General features: G+C 50.8%; 1 non-coding gene across 1 annotated transcript; it reads right to left on the bottom strand.

The window, feature by feature from the left end:
- Window positions 1–809: 809 nt before the first annotated feature.
- LOC128138539 (small nucleolar RNA SNORD45) lies at window positions 810–894 on the bottom strand. The gene has a single exon (XR_008234074.1). It is a non-coding gene; the product is annotated as a small nucleolar RNA SNORD45 (small nucleolar RNA).
- Window positions 895–16054: the final 15160 nt, after the last annotated feature.

Raw genomic sequence — 16054 nt, 5'->3', positions numbered from 1 at the left:
CCACTGTAATTCGCTACGGGACAGCGTCAGTAACCCCCCCGCAACCCCCCCCACCCCAAAGCCCACCGCCTGCCCCATAGCCAGCCGCACAGCCCGCCCCCCCCCCAAAGCCACTCTACCCTGCTCTCAGTTAGCGAGGTTTAGGAATACCTCTGTGGTGCCGCTTTTGGGAGTTTCTCCTTGGAAATCGAGGCAAGAGACGCCTTTCCCAAGGTGCAGAAGAAACCGCGTAGACTTGTGCGTACTTTCTAGGTCATGCAAGTAAAGCCAGATGCCAGCCAGAGACCGGGAGCGTGTTTGCATTTCTCCCCGATAAGTCAAATGCCCTATTTTTCATGGGTTTCTCATAGGAATAGGAATCGTGAGCGGGCACAGAAGGGTTTCTGTGCTGGGATACAGGTCATTTTTTTGTCATCGCAGCTTGCACGGTGCCGTTTTGAGCGTTGACAGCGCACCGATGTTTAGCTACTGCTGAGCGGTGCTTATGCAGAACCAAGGGCTTCTCCGTTTCTCGCTCTGCTGCCCCAGCGAGCTGGCTGGGAGGGGACACAGCAGAGACCGCTGCCCCGAGCTGACCGACGAGGTACCACGGTCCGTTCCACGTAGTGTCACGCTCAGCAAGAAATTCGGGACTGGGGGAGTCTTCCCAAGGCAGCCGTCGCACCGAGATGGCTGGGCGTCTGCCTGCTGGTGAGAGGTGGTCGGTGGTTGCTGTCACGTCCGTTGGTTTCCTTTCTTATTCCCTGCGCTTGTTAAACTGTCTTTATCTCGACTCCCTTAGGTGACAGCCTAAGGAAAATGGAGCCTCCTGGGTCTCAGAGTAATTCCAGAGCTAAAGCAGCGACAGACATCAGCTCTGGATCAGATAATACGTGCCGACGCTCATCGCTGACCCAAGAAGACATGCTCCTCCTGTCCTACCCGAGGGTTTCAAATCCAACACGCTTTCTTCCTAAAGCAGGACGCTGCCTTATTTACTTGTAACGCCGTTCCTACGCTCCTTGAGATGCGGCTAGAGGTGGGTTACGCAGACCATCAAGCCGCCGTTTGGGAGCACCAGAGCCTTTTGGGTACTGTTTGTCACCACCGTTTGCGTGAGAAGGGAACTAAAACACAATAGATGGCGAGAAATTTAACCTGCCGTGGAGATAGCTACGGTGAGCAAGTCCGATTTTGTGCTTTACAAAGCATCATTTTTAAAATTCAACCCTGAGTTTTGCAAGTGTAAACCCTTATTTTTATAATGCAAGCCTCAATGTTAGGGCAAAAAGCATCAATTTAAAAGACCAAAGCCTACTTTGGGGGGTGCAAACAGTCATTTTTAAGGTCCAGACCCACATATATGGAGTACAAAACCTAATTTATTAGCTCCAAGGTCCATTCTTAAGGTTCAGAGACTCATTTTAAGGGCCCAGAGCATCATTTTTAAGCCCCAAAGTCTGATCTGGAAGGACCAAAGCCTCATTTGTAGAGTCTAAATCCGAATTTATACAGTCCAAAGCCTCATTTTTACTTTCCAGACTCTTAGCTTTGCCTTCCAAAGCCTCATTTTAGTTTCCAAAACCTTCATTTTTAGGGTGCAGAGGCTCAGTGTTAGTTTGCATAGTCTCATTTTCAGGGTCCAAAGCCTCTTTTTAGGATCCAGACAGGCATTTTTAGGGTCCAAGCTGCATCTGGAGTGTCCAAACCCTCATTTGGAGGGTCCAAAGCCCACTTCTAGGGCTCAAAGCCTCATGCTTAGGTCCCAAAGCCTCATTTTTAGGGTCCAAAGCTTTGATTCTAGGGTTGAAGGACTTCAGTTGTAGGCTCCCAACCCTCTTTTTAAGGTACAAACCCCTCACTTAGGGCTCAAGGCCTCATTTCCTTAATGCCCGAGGCATATAATGAGCATCCAAAGACCCATTTGTAGGGTCCAAAGCCCCGTTTTAGGGCCAAAATCCTTGTTTTTAGGCTTTAAAAACGGCCCTTTGGAAATGGTGACTCATATGGCAATATGAAAGAGGGGTCTCAGCATCCCCGGGCCCCCGCTGCCTGCGGCTGTCTGAACCTCTCCCAGCTCTTTCTGGGAGACGGAGATTGCCGCGGGAAGGGGTTACTGGGAGGAGGTACTGGTCCGGCCGACTTGGGAGGGTCCGTACCAGTTCCTTGTGCTCTTTCTAGTTAGTGCACAACAAGAAGAGGGTGGAAGACGACCTCCGGCAGAGCCTGCCGTACCTGCGGGACACTCGAGCCACCTTGCCAGCGGTGGCCATCAGGTTCATCGGTGGGCCACAGTCCTTGGCCGCAAGGTCTTGCCGCACGGCACCCGAGGAACCGGAGCTGCGGGATATCTGCGACGGCAAGGAGGGGCTGGTGGGGCAGGGGACGGGGAATGGGCAGGGTGCCGTGGTCTGCAGGGGACTCCTGGGGGTCTCTGCAGGCAGTGGGGGGGTCACGGCTGCTCCGCTGCCTTCTCTTGCGGCCCTCCCGCCCTTGGCGAAAGACCCTGAACTCTCCGTCAGGACTCCAGCAGCGGAGGAGATCTTCGTCCCGATAAGAGAGATGCCAACATCGGGATGGAGCCTGCAGTCGCTGTGCTGCTGGCCCCTGGTGAGCCCTGAAGAAGTGAAATCCTCCTCTGGAAAACAGCTGTATCTTAATAAATTTAGGGTTTTTTTAATAAAGCTGGAACAACAAGCCCAGTCCCATGCTGTCCTTCCCATGGAGAACACCCAGAGCGTGCTGAGCAGACAGCGTCATGCCTGGCTTGTGCTGCTGCCTGCAGGACAGCACAGCGGGACCCCGGGTGTCCTTGCAGAAAAGTCCCAGCTGCTCCGCTGGACCACAGAACCCGGAGAGGAGGAGGAGGAGAGAAGCTTTAGCCCAGCCTGCCTCTCCTGAGTCATCTCAGGGCACCCGTGCTCTGCCGAGCTGGCAAATTGTCATTTGTCCTGGCATCTAAACCCTCTCGTTTACAGGGGAGGTGTGCTGGTTTGGGCTGGGATAGAGTTAATTTTCTTCACGGTAGCTGGCATGGGGCAATGTTTCGAGCGGGAACAAGGGGTTATACCAGATGTCGCGAGTGGGGACAGCCCAAAACTACGTAAGCCAAGCGGGGCAGGAACAAAACTGCCACCAGCCACCTCGAGCGGGAATCTGGCAAAGCTGTGGCTGATGGGAAGCTGACAAACCCTGGAGGCAGGAGAAAAGGCGGGTCGCAAGCGGTGTTCCCCAGGGCTCAGGATTGGGGCTGGTTCCAATAGCTTTATCGATGATTTGGACGAGGGGATCGAGTGCTCCCTCAGCAAGTTTGCAGACGACACCAAGTTGGGAGGATGGGTTGATCTGCTGGAGGGTAGGAAGGCTCTACAGAGGGATCTGGACAGGCTGGATCGATGGGCTGAGGCCAATCGTATGAAGTTCTACAAGGCCAAGTGGCGGGTCCTGCACTTCGGTCACGGCAACCCCTTGGAATGCTACAGCTTTGGGGAAGAGTGGCCGGAAAGCTGCCCGGCAGAAGAAGACCTGGGGGTGCTGGCTGACAGCCGGCTGAATATGAGCCAGCAGTGTGCCCAGGTGGCCACAAAGGCCAACGGCATCCTGGCCTGTATCAGAAATAGTGTGGCCAGCAGGAGCGGGGAGGTGGTTGTCCCCCTGTACTGGGCACTGGTGAGGTGACACCTCGAGTCCTGGCTTCAGTTTTGGGCCCCTCACTACGGGAAAGACGTTGAGGTGCTGGAGCGTGTCCAGAGAAGGGCAACCGAGGTGGTGAGGGGTCTGGAGAACAAGGAGAAGGGTCTAGAGAACTTCCGAGGAGCGGCTGAGGGAACCGGGGTGGTTTAGTCTGGAGAAGAGGAGGCTGAGGGGAGACCTCATCGCTCTCTACAACGACCTGAAAGGAGGGTGTAGCGAGGTGGTTGCTGGTCTCTCCTCTCAAGTAACTAGGGATAGGAGGAGAGGAAACGGCCTCCAGTTGCGCCAGGGGAGGTTTAGTTTGGATATTAGAAAAAATTTCTTTACTGAAAGGGTTGTCAGGCATTGGACCAGGCTGCCCAGGGAAGTGGTGGAGTCACCATCCCTGGAGGTGTTCAAAAAGCGCGTAGACAAAGCACGACACAGCTGGTTGTACTGGGTCCTCCTGTAGAGAACTCAACTTTTTTACTGGGTTGTACTGGGTCCTCCCGTAGAGAACTCAACTTTTTTACATGTGCTTCCGTGCAACAATATTGTCTCATCTCTTTTCAAATGTCGTCGCCCTGCAGTCGTTGCTGAGGGAATGGCTCCGCCACAAAGGATCCTCTTTCCCCCGGAGAAGATTTACATGGACTGGCAGCAACGATGCAGAGCTGGAGCGGGACTCCACAACTCGGGCAACATGTGTTTCCTCAACTCCGTCCTGCAGTGCCTGACATACACCCCACCTCTGGCCAACTACCTGCTCTCTCGTGAGCACAGCCAGTCGTGTGAGTACTTTTAGGAACAGCTCCTTGTAAATCTGTCGGGCACTTCCCAAGGATTCCAAGAATCTGGAATTTAAGAGAAAAGCAGCCCTTCTTTGCCAATTCCCCGAGTGGGTCTTCTCTGAACACTCAAGCCTAGAAGGCACTTGTCGTATCTAGCTGTGTTCGTCTTCAGAAGGGCACCCCTTTCTAGCCCCAGGTCTCGGTCCCTATTCCTGCAGGTTAAACCCTCTTTGCTTATTGCACAGAAATATTCTGTCAGTTTCACATCCCTCTGAAGAAAGTTTTCTCTGCGCTAAAATGTCCTGGGCTCGTTGGGATGCTGTCGCCTTGGGAGGAGTGGAGACCGTTCTTAGAACTTCAAAATCCCCACTGGGTTTCCCATTGCTGTGGATGTTTTGCTCACCTAAGGCTCTTGCTTCCCTCCCTTCCTCTTCAGGCCGCCAGCCAGGCTTCTGCATGATGTGTAGAATGGAAAAGCACGTTAACAGCGTCCTGCGCTTCTCAGGCGGTGCCATCTATCCTTCGGCTGTCGTCAGCATTCTCACACGTGAGTCATTTCGGGTGCTTTGACAAGTTTTCTTCTGTTCTTGTAGGAGAAAGCTACTAACTTCTTCTTTTTTAGTAATAGGAAAACATTTCCAGCTTGGCAGGCAGGAAGATGCCCATGAGTTCTTACGTTATGCTATTGATGCCATGCAGAGAGCTTGTCTGGGTGGAATCAGCAAGTAAGCACAAGCAAATTCCCTTTGCAATGTTCCCGAGCCCTTTGGACTCCTTGGTGCAGTGCCATCAAGGAAAAACTACGCCCAGGGCTTTCACACAAAGCAAAACTCCGGGAGGAGATAACTCTCTGCCTTACCATTTATTTCCAGCTTGGACATCTCTTCTGAATCGACTACCATCGTCCACCAAATATTTGGGGGCTTTCTGAGATCCAGAGGTACTTTTCCACAACCATTGCTCTCCTTGGAATTGTCTGTGTCCTTCTGTCGGCCTGCGATGAACAGCCGATGGTGTGACTGGCGTAGTAGGTATGAAGGACGTAAAGCGGCAGTCAGTCGACTTCCCCATCGCGGAGCATTTTGAATTTCCTTCCAGTCACGTGCTCGAGCTGCAAAGTGGTTTCTGATTCCTACGAGGCCTTTCTGGATATTCCTCTGGATATCAAAGTAAGAGAGTTTGTAATTGTGCTTCAAGATGTCGCAAGGCCCCTGTAGCTTTCCAGAATCAACACAGTTGCTTTAAAAACGCATGCCGTGAACACAAGAGAGCCTGGTGGTGGGTGGCAAGTGGAGTGGAAGGATCCCTCTGCGTCCTTCTTCTTTTTGCCCTCCCTCAACACCCGTCTGACGGGTGGTATTATTTTCATTATTGATGACCCCGCGTGCCATCGGTAGCTGAACTGAGCAGCGGCACAGAGACGTAGCTCTTGATAGCCCCGGGAATTGAGGGAAATGTTCGGCATCGTACCCTCTTTCTGCCTCCTTGTGGGCGCTGCTTGCGGGTTCACCTGGGTCTTCTTGTCAACTCCTGATAAGTGTTTGGGCGAGGGCATTTCCCGGAGATCAGTCTCTCCTTTCTCACTCCTCCAGGCAGCCTCAACTGCCACCGCAGCGCTGACGGACTTCGTGAAACCCGAGCAGCTAGATGGTGAAAACTGCTTTAAATGCAGCCAGTAAGATGATTATTAACACCATATTAATACTAGATCCTGCGTGAAGGTGCTGCACATACTCTAGCATAAGCCATCTTTTCATATAACATAATTTATTAACATAATAATTCACATAGGTTAGATGCACGATAATGAGGCACCGATATTTTAATATGGCTCTGTGCATCTGAACAGCCTTAAAACAGCGTAGGGGGGTGTGAGACATGAAAGGATGTCTGGCCTTCTTGGGGCAAGATAGGGCGTATACGAAGGTTGCATTTCAGCACTTGGCTCTGTGCTTGGTTTCAAGGTGTAACAAGACGGTTGCCGCCTCCAAGAGGTTTACAATCCATCGCGCACCCAAGGTTCTCACCGTGTGTCTGAAACGGTTTGAAGATTTCAGCGGCGGGAAGATCAACAAGGTGCGTATGCAACTGGAGCGCAACGTTCCCTTCCTGGAGCGGGATATTTCCCAAAGCAGTACGCTCTTTCACAAGCCGTTCACGTTGAGTTTTTCGCGTTCCCTTCCGGGGAGAGGAGAGTTGCCGCGGGAAGACAAGCACGTACTCTGCTCCGGGAGAGCTGCTTTGGCCGAGAACAGTGTCCTGCCACCCAAACCATTACCTGTTGCTTTGGGGAAAAACCAAGTGTTCATGAGCCCCAAAGATGTATTTATACACCTCTGGTCTTGGAGGGCTATTTCGTGTAGTATTTCAGGATCATTTCTGAGCACTCTCGGTCTCTCCGTAGGTTGTGAAGTACTCCAACTGCTTGGATCTTCGCCCGTACATGTCTCAGACAGATGGAGAACCGCTCTTCTACTCTTTATACGCTGTCCTGGTGCATAGCGGTAACAGGTGTCATTCAGGGCACTATTTCTGCTACACAAAGGTAAAGAGCAACTTCCTTCCACGCACGAGAAAAAGGCGTGCTGAGGAAGACAGACTTTCACGGCAGTGATACCGGCAGCCAAGGATTTGGGGGAGAAGGTCTCCTTAGAGGCTGGGTTGGGTTTGTTTTGGCGTGCTCTTGGTTCTGTAGTTTTCTGCCTGCGTTTTTGTGGAGAAACCCTGCGGTTCATCTCCAGATATCGTTGCCTTTTTTTTTACAGGCCACAACGGGCTGTGGTACGAGACGGACGATTCATCTGTGGATCTTTGTGACAGCAACACGGTTCTCCAGCAGAAAGCCTATTTGCTGTTCTATGTCAGGTAATAACAGAAGAGTACTTAAAGGGAAAGATGGGAAGGGACTTTTTACGAGGGATTGTAGTGGTAGGACTAGGGGGAACGGTTTTAAACTGAAAGAGGGCAGGTTTAGGTCAGCTGTTAGGAAGAAATTCTTTACGGTGAGGGTGGTGAGACACTGGAAGAGGTTGCCCAGAGCAGTTGTGGATGCCCCTTCCCCGAAAGTGTCCAAGGCCAGGTTGGATGGGGCTTTGAACAACCTCACCCCATGGCAGGGGAGATGGAACAAGATGATCCTTAAGGTCCCTGCCGACCCCAACCATTTTAGGATTCTATGAAATGGAGGCCGTAGGGAGGATAAAGATGAGGTCTTGCTCCAACAAGGGAAGCAAGACCCCAACCAAATTTCAAATTTGTAGGTTTGGATACGTCTTCTCTCTGTCATAGAAACCGCTCCAAGAAAATGGCTGGACCCCAGGGAAAGCTGCAAGAACAGCCCTAAACAGAAATCGCTCTTTTTTTTTTTTCTCCAGGAGCTCTGATTTAAGGGGAGGAAGGCCTTCTTCCCCACAGATACCATCACATGCCCATGCCTTCCCGAGTCAGTGGGCGGCCGGCAGCAAGAAGGTAGATCCTGTGGGACCACCGGGTCTTCTTCCTAGGACTAAGGTAACTCTGGGGAGATGGATCAGTGGATTTCTTTCGGGGATCTTGGCATCGTTCTCTTTTCCCTCCCACGCTGCAGCTTTCTTCAAAGCTGCAACGCTTCTCCCTCTCAAAGCATCCCACCTCGATCCACCCCATTTGTCCACCTTTGGGTCTTCTGCCTTTGCAGCCCTCCAGGAGAAGCTCTGGGACGCCCTTAGCTGTCCCGTCCCACAGTTTCTGGGGGTTCCCCACTGTTCTGGTCCTTTCATGGGGAAAGGTCTGGGCCTTTTCACAGCTCTCTGTGCAGGACGTGGCGGTGGGCATGGAGGATGCTCCAGAGGACTGCAGCTCCTCTACAAGAACCAGGACCAGCCAGTTAAACCAGGCAGATGCGCGGGAGGCATCTGCAGCGTGGGCAGGCAGGCGCAGCACGGCCTCGTGCGCGTCCAGAACCCAACCCGGCTTCCCGTTCCGCTGTCAACTGTTTGACCGTGGGCCGCACGCTGCGCAACGGGATGACGAGGAGGAGGACGGATTCACCTCCTGTTCCTGCTGCCAGAGGAACGGGGCCAGGGAGAGGGCCTGGAGCAACCTGCCGCAACGGGACAAGGATTTCTGCAGCTGCCTCGTGGCCACCAAGGACTACAACTACTCAGCAAGGAGGAGGACTAGTCCGAGTCACGAACAAGCCCCCAGGGATGACTCACCTCCGTGGACCTCCAACTCCAGCTCCCGGTGGGCTCCCGCATCCCGGGCTGCTTGGGAGCAAACATTGCTGCGGGAGAGAGAGCGGAGCCGATCCCCGCAGTGTGGCTGTAAACTCTGCAGACGGTTCGCGGAGTACACAGACGACCGTGGCTCAGCGAGGAGGAGGAGAACTAGTTCTCCGAGTCACGAACAAACCCCCAGGGATGATTCACCTCCGTTGACCTCCAACTCCAGCTCCAAGGCGGTTCCCGCATCCCAGGCTGCCTGGGAGCAAACTCAGCTGCGGGAAAAAGAGCGGAGCCGATCCCCGCGGCGGGGTTATAAACTCCGCAGCTGGTTCGTGGAGTACAAGGACAACCATCGCTCCGCAAGAGGAGGAAGAGGTGCGAGAAGAAGTCCTCCACGTCGTGAGCAAGTCCCAAGGGATGATGCGGCCCCAGGACCCTCCAGTGCCCGCTCCAAGCAGGCTCCGGCACCCAGGGCTGCTCAGGATCAAATCCTGCCGAGGCAGAGCGAGCGAAGCAGATCCCTGCGGCAGGGTTATGATCTCCGGAGCCGGTTCGTGGACGCCGCAAACTACGACCCCTCAGCAGGGAGGAGGAGGGCTTCCCTGATGAGGGAGAAACACAACGTCTAACTTCTGCAATGCTGGGGAGGAGGAAGAGGAGGAAGAAGAATCCATCAAGTACCAAAGCAGGGACCAAGCTGCATGAAGGACACCAGCAGCCCACCCTCTCCCTCCTCCCAGTGCTGCCTCTGGCCAGGAAAAGCTCGGAAAGAACTCCCAGAAATTCGGACAACTCTGCCAGCTGGCCCACCTGCCCACAGGTCCCTCGAGGAAGAGCTTCTCTCTGTTTTTGGGATCACCCTGCAAAAACAACACTCGCTTAGAGCCAAGAGGCAGAAAAGCCAAAGACAGAATTAAAAACATTTGTTGGCCTTGCATGTGTAATTTATGGGGCGTTTCCTTCTCTGTAGGTTTTGCGGCAATTGGTGGAAATAATACCCGAGAATATATACCTTCATATATAATTCTAAAATGCTTCCTGTAATACATTAGATACGGGGGTTTCTTTTTAAATCCTTTTATATATAAATGAATATAATTTTTCAATATATATGAAAACGAGAGATTTTTTCTCCACTTCAACACCTCACCCCCATATTTAGTGTTTTAGTATTCTTTTTAACACTCCCCCTCCATCAATGGTCAGGCATTTTTGGGCTGCGATCCCCCTTTTTGGGGGGGACCCCCCCCATCCCCCATTCACCTCCTCTCCTCCGCCACATCCCTGCCCCCTGCAGTGACATTGGGGTGCCCCAAATGATGTCATCACCCCCCCAGACCCCCTCCTTCTTATTCACCCCCCCAAAAAAAAAGCACAAACCAAGGGAAAGGACCCCGACCAGCACCTTGTCACTTTAATAATGCCTTTTACATAGGTACGTGCCTGCTCCCCAAAAGCAGTGGCTCCACTAGAAAAATAAAAGGAGGGCCCCCCCCCCCACCACAAAGAGTTGCAGCCCCCCCCCCAGCCCTTGTCCTGCAGGCTGGCGGCTGCCCCAAGGAGGGGGAGCGTGCCAGAGGATGGTGCCACATCTCGCGCTCTGCTCCGCACCGGGACGGGTTCCCTGGGTCGCAAACGTCCCTGGTCCCTCTCGGCCCCGCACTCTGCTGAGCATCGCGAGATGCTTACGACAGGACATGTGAAAAACAAGCAAAAAAACCCCCCCAAATTGTATTTCAGCTGTATACGGGGGGTTAAAAGATGGGGTTTTGGTCCGTGGGTGAACACTGGGGGAGAAATAGATAGCCGAGAAAAGCGCAGTCAGCACAGAAAACGGATGGTTTGTTGCCCGTTGCTTGGAATACCTGTTCCTCCGCAAATGTATAAATACCGGGATTTTTCCGTAGAGCAGCGGGCTGGTGTACGGCGAGGCCACCGTTGCCTCCGTGGGGACGCCCACGGAAAGCTGGCACCTACCGATTGCTGGGCTGAGCTCGCGGCGCAAGACGGCACAAGAATGTACGGATGGTCCGTCTTCCTCACGGTCCTCGGGTCAGGATGTTAATCTGCTTTACAAGATACCCTTAGCATAACGCATCTCTGTCATCGTTAAATGCTTGCTTTTTCCCTTATAGTCAGTGTGTGTGTGTGTGTGCGCGTCTTCTCGGGAATCCTCGAAAGCACCCTAAAACATCAGCATATTAAAAAAATAGCACAGAAGAAAGTAGGGGAAATTCCATCAGAATAAGGGGTAGCAGCTGAGCTAAAGGGAGATTCTAGGTACACAGGTCAGCTCAAAATACAACGCGTCCTTTAAAAGCTAAGAGTGATTTGAACACTTCAAATCAGTATTAAGACGAACTGATACCATTCTGAACGCATTCTTAGCGTAAAAGTAAACACTCTTGCCAGTGTCGGAAGGTGTCTCCTCCCCTCCGCACAGCCCTGCTGCAGGGAGATAATCCTGGGGGGCTGCGGGATGAGGCGGTAACGTCATCAGAATCCACGCTTACAGATCCACCACAATAGCTACAGCCCTTGCGCTGCTGCTGCTGCTGCACATCTTGCTTGCTCGGTCAATAAAGCTGAAAGTGAAGTGGAAAACTTCAAAGAGTAAAATGAAGAATAAAGAACAAATCTCCTTAATTCACTTCATACTAAGAAGGTATGCAGATATTTATACACATCCAATAAAATACTTCTATGATAAAAGTATTTGGTTTTCCTTTTGCGTTAGCTTAACTTGCACAGCCGTGAATTGACACCATTAAATTAGCCATCTCCAAAATACAGAGTTATTATTTGGCTACAGGGTGTTTTGTGTGTTACATGATGCGGAGGGACGCCTGGCCAGCTGTACTGCCCAAGAGAGATGCTACTGACTGCCAGGGAAATGCACCATTGAAAGCCAGACAGAAATAAAGTACTTTGGAGCACTCTGTCCAAATGTTGGGAAAAAACCCCGTAACATTTAGTTGCCTCTCTTTTTAAACATGTAGAACAAATACCTAACTGCTTAAGTGCACCTAATAAATTCTATGCTACAGCTACTGGCAGTTACAGTTTAAACAATGCAAGTCAGTTTGTAAATTATACAATTTTAACTTCTTTTAAAGTTTCATTTATGATAGAAAAAGAATCAGTAAGATAAGAGATCCCTCCTATGCTTTTACTTTTGGCGGGGTGGAAATTCAAATCCCCAGTGCTGCAACACCTCAGGCTACCAAAAAGGACTGGCAGATTTGTTATTGCTTTTGGCTGTACTGCAGCATGCAGAGGAACGTGTTTTTAAGAGATCTCGACTGTTACAACTGAGAACCCAGAAAGCAGCGATGCAATCAACTTTCAAAAGACGTGCTGTACTTGCGTCTTTGGAAAGAAATTGACTTTTTTGTTGTTTTTTTTTCTTTTTTAAGAGTGAACAGTCTTGTTGCTGATGACTTCTACCGCCAAGTACAGCATCGCTGAAGATCTGCTCTGATGGAAAGCTCATAAAATGCAACTTCTTTGAATGAGAAAGATTTCCATTTTGGAAAATCTCTTTCAAACTAAAGTCAAAAACTACACGCTGCAGGGAAGTGGTCCCTCACCTTAGCTTCCAGAGGGCTGGGGGTCTGCATCCATCCTCAACAAAAACCACATCAGCTAACCAGGATAGTCCTGCAGTTGCCAGGTTCTGCTTCATCATCTACAAAAAACCAAACAACAACAAATAAACCAACCACAACCAAAAAAAACCAGTACCAGCAGTCACGTCAATCGACACAGACCTCTTCCGCGACAAACACCTCCTCAAAAGCAATATGGCCTTCCTGTTAAAGAATTTTCAGACGTGGGTTTCTCTAGGTTTGCTTTATTAACAACTCAGAGTTGGGCCACCACCGCAGTGAATGGCACACTTCCAAAAGTTTCCAAACCTTACATACCCTTTTGCCACCCACTGTCCCAGTCCAAAGTCTCTGTAATTTTCCAGCCAAAGTCTCTGTAGTTTTCCAGCCGATTTTCTGTTCTCCTAGCGTTATCATTCATCATCTTATCTCATCCATTCTCCATTCTCATGTCTCGGTTCTTCTGAGATTGGTGCTCATAGGCAGAAGGTCTCCGGTCACCATCATCACTTATCTTCTTACACTTCAAAGGTAAATTTGAAGTGTAATGAATCTTTAAAAAATTAGAAATTTTAGGCATATCAACATTTTAACCATAGACTCTTACTGCTGTTCCCTGACTCTGCATCCCCAGGCAGAGCGGCTCCAAGCCAAACACACACGTGCGTGGACTGACAATACAGAGAACGCTACAACCAGTGGGACTCAAAAATGAGAGAAAACTCTCAGCAACAAGAATGACTCCCAGACGGGAGATGCTGTCGAGCAAGAAGACCTACGGGGCTGCAACGGCGAGGTAAGGAGGCTCTATGGGAGCCCCCGAGAAAAAAAAAAGAGTCAAATGTAACAGCCCGCGACAAGAACTTACTGTCAAAACTGGGACAATGGATGCACAAGAAGCCAGGCTGTAAGACCTAAGACCCTAAAGACGTGGAGGAGAAACCCCAGAAAGTAGACCCCACGAAAACAGGGCTCTCAAGAGAAGAGCTGCTAACGCAGCCCTGATACCTACTGCAAGCAGAATGATCCAGAAACATCTACAACACAACGCACACTTTGATTTAAGCTTCAGCTGCAAGACAAGACGCACTTGGCCGACTCTGTGCAGGTGAGGCAAGGCATTCAAGGCTACAGATGCCTACTGAGGGGCACGCCAAACTTGCTGAGCACCAAGAGCATCGAGACCTGCGGAAGGCAGAACGAAGGACACAGACTACACAACAGCACGGGTGGGAACTGCCCTGCCTGGCACACGCGCGTATTGCATGGGAGAGTGTCGTGGTTTAACCCCAGCCAGCAACTAAGGACCACGCAGCCGCTCGCTCGCTCGCTCCCCACCCACCCAGTGGGATGGGGGAGAAAATGGGGAAAAGAAGTAAAACTCGTGGGTTGAGATAACAACGGTTTCATAGAACAAGAAAGAAGAAACTAATAATGACTATGAGAACACTAATAAAATGACAACAGCACTAATAAAAGGATTGGAATGTACAAATGATGCGCAGTGCAACTGCTCACCGCCCGCCCATCGACACCCAGCCAGTCCCCGAGCGGCGATCCCCCCACACCGACTCCCCCCAGCTGATATACTGGGCATGACGTCCCATGGTATGGAATACTCTGTTGGCCAGTTTGGGCCAGCTGCCCTGGCTGTGTCCTGTGCCAACTTCTTGTGCCCCTCCAGCTTTCTCGCTGGCTGGGCATGAGAAGCTGAAAAATCCTTGACTTTAGACCAAACATTACTTAGCAACAACTGAAAACATCAGTGTTATCAACATTCTTCACATACTGAACCCGAAACATGGCACCGTACCAGCTACTAGGAAGACAGTTAACTCTATCCCAGCTGAAACCAGGACAGAGAGACCCCACGCCCTCCATCTGCGCCCAAACACGGTCGATCCTGAAGATCCCTCTCCACCGCACTGACTTCATCCCCAACCCCTGCCTGCCCGAATTCGCAACCTCTCTCCGCTCCATGTCCGTCCCCCCCCCATATCATTTGCCCCTCAACTTTGCTTTCAGAGGGCTGCGGGTCAGGTTCCGTCCTCCACAAAGTCTGCCCCAGCTATTTAAGATGTCGCTGCTATCACCAGGTTCCTCTCCATCACCTGCACAAACCGAGCGCTACCAGTCCCACGGGCCAACGCCGACCTCTTCCACAGCAGCGTCCTCCTCGGAAGCGCCACATCGCTCGAAAGCTACAGCTGCCGCCCCTTTTGCTCTTCTCACTCTGCCAATTTAACTCAAATCCTCCGCAGAAAGCCCGCGCAGCAGCTGCAAGAGCCGGGAGGGAAACGCACCACCAAGAGACCTCGTGGTACGGCGGGATCTGACCGATCCCACGAAAAACAACAAACAGAAAAAGGCATCTTGTGGTTGATATACCGCTGGGCTCGCCCACCACCCCAACCACAATCACCTGGGGAAGGGGAAGGTCGTGGAGAAACGCCGGGGCAAGTCTCCCGCTCCGTCTTGAACCTGCAGCTTGTGAAGCGTGGACAAGATGGACTGTTACTGGAAACAACGATAACACTTTTACCAAAACTTTGTGTATCGCGCTGATGCAAGATGCTTTACATTTTGCGTTGCGAGAAGAACGGTGTCCTTGTTATGCTGACTAGCGGTGGATAAGAAAACCTGTATGTTGCAAAATGTGTAAGATACCAGACGAAATTACTTTTGGTCGACCTTGCAATTCCCTGGGAAGATGAGAACCTTAGGCCCTTTTAGATAATTGAGCTTAAAAGCGTCACTGTGGCTTGTGTTAATCGAATGAAAATCAAGAAAAGACAGATATTAGAGTTACTAACGAAAGTTCTTCAGGATAAGCTGTATGAAAACATGTAAAGCGTCCCACTGCGCAGAATCACTAGAAGAGGGTGTACTAGCGGACAAGCGAGGAAGACTATCGAAGACCACCAGAGGGCCCCTGAAGACCACCAAAGATCTCGAGCACGCCTGCGCCGAGGGCATTTACATATATCGACGAGTTCCCGGAATTCAGACGAATATGTTAATTACTTCCAGGAAAAATCATGAATATGTATATCCCTTTTGTATCTAATCCCAACCGTTGAAAGAATTGGTGTGCACGATAGTGATTCAAAGCAACTAACTCAATAGCTTGATTAACTATTAAGTAGGTATTCTTTATTGGCAGCGCTGGGTGCACAGGGGGGGATCGTTCCACCTATCGTGCGCACCGTCGGGCCCAATTGTGCAGGTTAAGTACATGTTCTACGTACATATTCACCGGATTTCCAAGAATTGTTATACATAATCATTAGTTTTCCAGGAAAGTATTAGCATATGCAAATGTCCTTTACACAGGCGCATTGAAGGTCTCTGGCGGTCTTCCGTAGTCTTCCTCACTTGTCTGCTACTTGACCCTCCTCAGGTGACTCTGCGCAGTGTGGTCCTTTGTGGGATACTTGGAAAGTAATGGGCACATAGTGAACAATCCAGACTCGATAGAATTGATCCATTTGTGAGCCAAGGATGTTTTGTAGGCAGCAGGCTTCAAGGACGCTTTGCTTGTGGACACATATTTAGCTAACGGTAGTAAGAGCATTCCAGACGCCTTTGGAAGGCCTTGAACAGAATAAACAAGAAGACAAAAAAAAGAAAGATGCCAATTAGAAGAACACAGGTGCGCATTCCACGATAAAGGGAACTTGGCACAAAGAACCTCAATTCGGCAGCTTATCTTGACCAATTAGACTGAGACAAGTTTCGCATGTTTTAGTTAACGCAACCAATTATGCCTTATGTTTACGCGCGTGTACAGTGTTGTTAT

The sequence above is a fragment of the Harpia harpyja genome, unplaced genomic scaffold (genome assembly GCF_026419915.1).
Source record: "Harpia harpyja isolate bHarHar1 unplaced genomic scaffold, bHarHar1 primary haplotype scaffold_54, whole genome shotgun sequence".
Classification (NCBI taxonomy): Eukaryota; Metazoa; Chordata; class Aves; order Accipitriformes; family Accipitridae; genus Harpia; species Harpia harpyja.
Note: the sequence above shows the minus strand (reverse complement) of the source record. Positions and strands in the feature narration are given on the sequence as shown.